Genomic DNA, 6764 nt, shown 5'->3' with positions numbered 1-6764 from the left:
GAAGACCTGGAAGACGCCTTTTGCGATAACTTCCAAGGTACATATGTCCGGCCACCAGATGCCGATGACTTAAGTCACATCATCCAGCTGCCCTAAGAGTCAGCCAGAAAGCTCTGGACTAGGTTCTTAATTAAAAAGAACCAAATTATCGATTGTCCAGACGCCGAAGCCCTCGCGGCCTGCAAACATAGCGTCCGGGATGAATGGCTCGCCCGCCACCTCGGTCAAGAAAAACCAAAATCCATGACAGCCCTCACCGCTCTAATGACCCGCTTTTGCGCGGGAGAAGACAGCTGGCTCGCTCGTAGGAGCAACGGCGCCAGTGATCCGGGCACTTCCGAAGTCCGAGACGGCAACGGAAAGCCACGACGCAATAAACACAAAAGTCGTAATAGTGATGAAATAGCACAAGACACAACGGTCAACGCCGGATTCAGCGGCTCCAACCCCGGTCAACTGAAAAAGCCATCCAAGGCAAATAGAGACGGACCATCCAATCTCGACAAGATATTGGATCGGCCCTGTCAGATTCATGGCACCCCCGATAAACCAGCTACTCACACTAACATAAAATGCTGGGCCTTCAAACAAGCCGGCAAGCTTAAAGCCGAACACAAGGGGAAGGGGCCGCCTAGTGACAGCGATGACGAAGAGACTCGCCAGCTGAATACCGGGGTTCAGAAGCAATTTCCCCCTGAAGTGAAAACTGTAAACATGGTATATGCGACGCACACCCCTACAGGGGAGCACTTACGTGCACTACGGGACGCATATGCCATAGAGCGGGTTCCCCCAAAAATCAGTCATATCCATCCCGAAGGTTCGGCAGCTCTGATCATCAATCGAATTATCGATGGGTTCCATCTCACGAAAGTCCTTATGGACGGCGGCAGTAGCCTTAATCTACTCTACCAAGACATTGTCCACAAAATGTGCATTCATCCTTATAGAATCAAACCCACCACAACAATCCTCAAGGGAGCAGTACCCGGCGTAGAAGCTCACTACACGGGCTCCATCACACTGGAAGTCGTTTTTGATTCGCCAAACAACTTCCGAAGCGAGGGCTTGACCTTTGATATTGCCCCGTTCCACAGTGGCTACCATGCACTTCTGGGGCATACCGCTTTTGCTCAATTTAACGCGGTCCCACTCTACGTCCTCGCAAAACTTAAAATGCCTGGTCCACGCGGCGTCATAACAATAAATGGAAATATGGAACACTCCCTCCGTATAGGGGATCGTACTACGGCTATTACAACCGAAGTACAAAGCGGCCTCGTCATGCCGCACAACTCATCGGCCATTAAGCCGCCGGTTTCTATTAAATGGAACCAATCTATCTGAGAGCGGGATTAGCAGTTCAGCCTCCGTCGTTCGCCTCACAATCACGCGAAGTTTATACCGCGCATGCATAATTACACACTTAAAATACCCTGGCCATCGGCGGAGGCACAATACGGGCAAGCCTACAAGCACTCCCATTTCCTCCTTTTCATTTCTAACTATTTCTTTTTATTTCATCGCAGGTGCGCAAAATATTGGTCATCTCACAGACTCTTTTGGAGTTCGGCTTCATACACTTACCCAAAGGTTATCCCTGTTAAAGGAATCCTTTAACCGAGGCAAGGCGGCGCAGACGTGCGACAGGAGGTCCAAATAATTTTGTAGACCGCACTCTCTATTTCAAGCCTGCAAAGTGCCTTCTCCCTCAGCCTTCGACCACCGGCATGCCAAATAGCCGGGGTCGTGGCATTATTATTTGTAAAATGGCAATTGACATATCGATCCGGTCCCAGTAAACATAATCCGTATCCACTATTCGCTTTTTCTAAAGAGCTGAATTTCTCCGGTTGTTTCACACTCGCACCTCGGCACGGGTTGCCAGGGGCTCGATATGGGAACAAATGAATTGCCGACAAGTCCGAACAGCTTTATAGCACACTTCGGCATCGCGAGTTTGGCCTTATATGCATCAGCTCCGAATCATGTCTTTGGTCAATAGTTGGGTTGCCCGGCTCCTGTGCTTACTATCTTACGTTCGGCTATATCGGCTAGGGTAGTAAAGGGAGAACTACTGCGATTGTGTCCCGGTTTATCCGGATGAGCACCTCAGTAGAGAAAGCCGAAAACTGGTTGTCATGATGCGGCGAGAGCTGGTCAACCACTCAATGACTTATTAGAATCTTTCGCGATTCCTTCCGTATTACACGAAGGACCATTCTTCTGGTCACCCATGTAACGCACCGTATTCGGATAACTGCGTACATACCAGGGGCTATATCGTAGACCCACCATCAAACTCCTATGGCTAAGTGAAAGTGCTAAAGCCCTATAATCTGATTGCCTAGTTCGCCGCATTGACACCTCCTTCACGGACCAAGACGTTGGATCAAGAGTGATCAAGTGCTTTTCCGAACACCCCTGTATTTTATGCGAGGGGGCTGAAACTGACGACTGGAAAACTTTCAGATTATACAAAAACGGCCGCACACGAGGAGCCACAACTTCTAGGCATAACCTTAAAATATAATAATATTGTTTTTACAATTTCAATACATTTGACTCGAATATCATCTCTTTCGAGCACTGACCCTCTATCAAGCGGGCACCCTCTAAGACGTCCTCAAAATAATACTCTGGCGTGTGATGTTCCTTGCCCTTGGGTGGACTTTTCGCTGCAATATCGGTGGCCTTCATCTTCGCCCAGTACGTCTTCACACGGGCAAGGGCCATCCGTGCACCTTCAATGCACGTTGACCGCTTACCGGCGTCGATATGCAGCACTGCATCAACTACTCGCTGCACCAGACCGAAATAACTCTTCGGAACTGGCTCAGTCGGCCACAGCCGGACTACGACGTCCTTCATGGCAGAACCGGATATCTTGTGGAGCTCGGCCCACTGGGCCATCTGTTCGTTCAGCAACAGTGGGCGCTTCGGCGTACCGAATTGTGACCAAAAAAGCTTCTCCGTTGCATACCCTTCTTGTGCTTCGTAAAACTGTGCCGCATCGGAGGCGCTCTTTGGCAAGTCCAAAAAGGCGTCCGGAGAGCTGCACATTTGATTAAGCGGGAAATACTTCGGATCGCCGAATTTAGTCTGTAATAAGAAAGGCTTACCGGCCGCTATCTCCCCAGCTTGCTGGATCTCTTCCCCAGCCGCTCTAGACTTCGATCGTGCTTCTCTCGCCTCTTGTAAGGCCTTGTCGAGATCGGTTGCTTTGGCTTTGTTATCCCTCTCGAGAAATTTGCACCGGACAGTGGCTTCCTTCAGCTCGCGCGCCATAGTAGCCATTCTTTCCTCACACTGGCGCTGAGCAGCCTGTCCAGCTTCTAACTCATCAGTTGCCTTCTTGGCAGCCACATTACTCATCCGGGCTTGCTCCTTGGCTCGGGCAAGTTCAGCTTGAAGGGTCTCAACCGCGGCAGCACCATCTGCAAATACGCATGTCTCAGAATATAATTCTAGCTTCGTGCTCATGTTATTATATATACATACTCTAACACATACCTTGCGCCTCGTCGAGTCACCCGTTAATAAGCGTGATGTCGTTATCCGCCACATCAAGTTTGTGCTCCAGACCTGCAACCTCTATAGCGTGGGCAATCGTCATGGAGGTAACAGCCTGTGTTTCAAGTACTTAGATTATTTCCGGGGGACATCTTTTTCGATCCTCTGATTGCCTCCCTTTGGATGCCAACCAGAGTCTCAGGGGCTACTATCTATGCACAGGTGCATTTTGCGTTTAGAGCACAATCAAAAATATAACATTACATACCTCAAAGCCACTTAGCAGGCCCATGAAGGCTTCATTCAATCCCCTTTTCGCGGACAGAATCCTCTCAACCACCGCACCCATCAAGGTACGATGCTCCTCTGAGATTGACAAATACCGCAACATGTCCATCAGTGTATCCGGCGCCTCCGGATTCCTGGAAGTAGCTGGGGGAGTACGACTCCCTTTGAAAGGATATGTCTGCTCGACCCTAGAGTCGTCTCTGGCTGTAAACCAGATAGTCCGGAACCTTTATTGTTAGCCCCCGTAGGGACCGCACACCTTGGACCCTGGGCGGCCGAAGTCGCACCTTGGGGCGCTGTCTCCATTATCCTTTGTTGATCGGGAGAGATCCTCCGGGACGACACCTCGACTTCGTCCGCCCTGTTGGGCGAGGAAGCTTGTGGAGGCGTCTCGCCTTCCATCATCTCTGGAAGAAGGTCCCCCGAGGAGTAGGATTATTGAGGAAGACTGTGTGCCGGACTACAAAACGCATATTCTAGATGTTACCTTTGTAACGAGAAAAGGAACGGGATATTTTTAAAACACCTTTGTTCACTTACGATTCGGCTGGAGGCTTGTTCTTACGAAGGAACTGTGTGACAACGTCACCTTCCGAGCCTGAACCACCCGACAGGGGCGTCTTGCCTCGCTTAGGAGCCCTTACCTCCCAACTTTCGGATGAGGCCCTTTTCTTACCATAAGGAGAAAGGATGACAGCTTCTCCTTCTCTTTTGTCTTCGGAAGAGTGAGCCTTAATCTCCCCGGACAGAGTGCGTAGTTTACCTCCGGGATGGAGGCCACCTTTGGCTCCCCCGCTCTCCTCATTGTCCTCTTCCACCGATGCCTGGTATGGCGCCGGGACCAACATCCTTGTTAGCACGGGACTAGCCACTACAAAAAAATACACTTCCGTGATGATACGTGTTTGTCACAGTAGGTCACGTTTTCTGTCATGCATGTACATCCATGAAAAATATATGACAGAATCAAGATAGTCATACTTGTGCTGTCGTAGAAGTGTTCCATGACATTACCAAAATTATCATCACGGAAGTGTCCACTTCCATGACGATAAATCGCGCGTCACAAAAGTGCTTTCGTCAAGGGTGACCGACACGTGGCATCCACCGTAACGAAACGCCGTTAAACTATCGGGTCCGGTTTTGGATCCGATAACCCGTTAACAGCCCCGACCAATGGGGATTTTCCACGTGTAAAATCATCATTGGCTGGAGGAAACACGTGTCGGCTCACCGTTGGGACAGATGTCATCCACTCATTGGACCCAAAGCGCCTATGATACGTCGACACGTGGCACGGCCCAACAGTAGCCCATAAAGTTTAAATGGGCCGGCACAACTAAAGGCCCACAAGATTTTGCGGACCATAATGGGACGGCCCAGCTAAGGGCCCACAAGATTTTGCGGGCCATAATGGGCCGGCCCAGGTAAAGGCCCACAAGATTTTTGCGTGCCATAATGGGCCAGCCCAGGTGAAGGCCCACAAGATTTTTGTGGACCATAATGGGCCGGCCCAGCTAAAGGCCCACGAGATTTCGCCGACATTAATGGGCCGGCCCAGCTGTAGGCCCACAAGATTTTGAGGTCCCTAGTAGGCCGGCCCATTAACTGGCTGCCATGTTTTGGGCTAAATGCCGGCCCATATTTGATCCGGTCCATTAATGGCCTGCCACGTTCCGGGCCTAATAATGGCCCATATGAGATCCGGCCCGTTAAAAGCCTACCACGTTTTGGGCCAAATTACGGCCCAGGTCAGTTCTGGCCCTTTAAGAGGCTTTGGGCTAAATTATGGCCCATATCAGATTCGGCCCATCAACTGGACACTACACTTTTGGGCCCAATTAGTAATTCGGCCTGATATTTGTTTCGGCCTATTAAGGGCCCGTTTAACATTTCGGCCATATATTAATTCTGGCCTGTTAAAAGCCCGTCATATAGTTGGGCCTAACTACGGCACGGTTTGCATCCGGCCTGCTCGCAGCCGATACTCTGATTGGGCCAAACAAGGACCGAGACAATTTTGGCCTGTTATAAGCCCATGATTTGATTGGCACATTTATGGGCCAGGGTCTATTTTGGCCTGCTGCCGGCCCATGAGCTGTTCGGCACGTTTCAGGCCCAACCTACTTTTCAGCCTCCTAAAGGCCCATTGAGTTTTCTTGGGGAAATAGGGCCGACGGTTTACTAGGCCTATTAAAGGCCCGAATCTACTAGTGGGCCAGTTTACATTTAGGCCTGTTAACGGACCAAGATGACGGGGCCCATGATGCGGATCATACTTTGTGATTTGCATGACGGCCCGATTATGTACCGTAATTTTACGGTTTGGTCGGTTTACTGCGAAGACAGGATATATATATATACAGTAAAATAACTGCAGCATCGTGAAGAAGAAAAAAACCTAGACTATACAATAAAGAAATTACGGCATATTACATCCACTAGGCATCAAAGTTCTCCACTATGATAATAAAGCACAAGCAGACAACAGATTACATACACTGGGCATCAAAGATCGCCACCAGTGCAACTAAACACGCCGACAAAATAATATACAAAACCGATAGCCCTTCAATAGAGTTCAAGAAAGGATAGCCCTGCTCGGGAGATGCAGCGCAAGCAGCTGAGCAAGCTGGTGAGACTGCACTTGTTTGACACTAATATCCTCCTCACTCTGAAAGATAAACAAGCAGACAGATGACAGGTTTTGCACATACAAGTATCAGTGCTGACAATTCATCACATTTCTTACTGACGAATAAAGCGACACAGTTTAAAATAGCATTAACACAATATGGTATTGTTCAGGTCAAGACATGGCAGGAAATGACATTGTGAAGGAGTTGGCAGCTTCACGACACCACTGGATTACAGATCAAGAACTCATAAGTATCAATGGTTAGTGTGCTGTCAATTTATCCCATTTCAGATTGGCAAAATAAGGTCACTTGCTCTGTATAGTT

This window comes from Aegilops tauschii, chromosome 2 (assembly GCF_002575655.3).
Source record: "Aegilops tauschii subsp. strangulata cultivar AL8/78 chromosome 2, Aet v6.0, whole genome shotgun sequence".
In the NCBI taxonomy this organism is placed as follows: domain Eukaryota; kingdom Viridiplantae; phylum Streptophyta; class Magnoliopsida; order Poales; family Poaceae; genus Aegilops; species Aegilops tauschii.
The sequence above is the reverse complement of the archived record's forward strand: the minus strand, read 5'-3'. Positions refer to the sequence as shown.